The sequence below is a fragment of the Hipposideros armiger genome, unplaced genomic scaffold, assembly GCF_001890085.2.
Source record: "Hipposideros armiger isolate ML-2016 unplaced genomic scaffold, ASM189008v1 scaffold_359, whole genome shotgun sequence".
NCBI lineage: Eukaryota > Metazoa > Chordata > Mammalia > Chiroptera > Hipposideridae > Hipposideros > Hipposideros armiger.
Genome location: NW_017731709.1, coordinates 1,578,571 through 1,579,673, shown reverse-complemented (window position 1 = coordinate 1,579,673; position 1,103 = coordinate 1,578,571).

Sequence of the window (1,103 nt, the reverse complement as noted above, 5' to 3'; positions counted from 1 at the left end):
AAAAACGACAGCAACTTGTCTGTTCCCCTTCCCCCAATTCCCCAGCACTGTTCCCATCCCCCCAATTCCCCAATAAAAAAATCTTTAAAAAAAAAAAAAAAAAGACGGAGTAGAAAATTTTACCAAAACTAAAGTGCCACATACCTAACATAAATTATTTTCAGATTGTTGGTTGTAATCTATTAGTAGACATGAAACCAATTTAATGAGTCAGAACTGTGTTATCAAGTTAATAAAACAGAATAAATAAAGTTAGGTAACAGTGAAATTTCACCTAAAAAGAGTTGTTAGTATTGCTTCGCAAAACTTTGTTAGTGTGTGTGTATTGGTGTTAGTACTCTGTCATAATATAAAGTCTATTTTCTGCTGTGGACTACATCTTAAATCTTTCGAAAAACACTGTCTCAGACCATGTCTCTATATCTAATTTGCATACTTTACTGAACTGGATAATGAAATAGTAGGAAAATCCTTGTGATTAGTTGTTACCTTGTCTATTTTTTTCTCAATGATTTTATTTTAATTGTGGTAAGATGATCTTTAGGGCCTGGCATCTCTGGGTTCAAACACTGCCATGTATTATATTTTATTTAACTTTGTACGAATTATTTCACTTTTCTGATACTTGCCTTTATATATACATATGAAAAATATTAAGAGTTCAATTTTTATACCATGGTTCCTTTCTTAAATCTAACTTCATGAGTGGAATTCAGGTCACGGAAAGTACTAGAGTCATTGCACTTTTTGGTGGAGTTTTCAGGGAAAAAAAAGAAAGAAAGAAAGAAAGAAAGGAGGTGAAAATCTCTTCCTTCTGCTTACTGTGTAATGTACCATCTCTTGTTGAGGAGAGTGTGCACATCTATTCTGGAAATCTTCTTCTTCACACTGGCATTTGAAAGCAAAATAAGGCCAAGTAGAAAGGAAACAAACAAGGAGGATTTTGTTTCATTTTTTAAAACTTGATTTGGGTAAATGAGCACGTGCCAAAACTTTTACCACAGCACACCAAGATAGGACCCCAGCTAGACATTTGGAACAGAACATCTTGTAAGAATTAAGAGTATTCTTATGTCATGTGGAGTCAGGTATCCTAAGTTTAG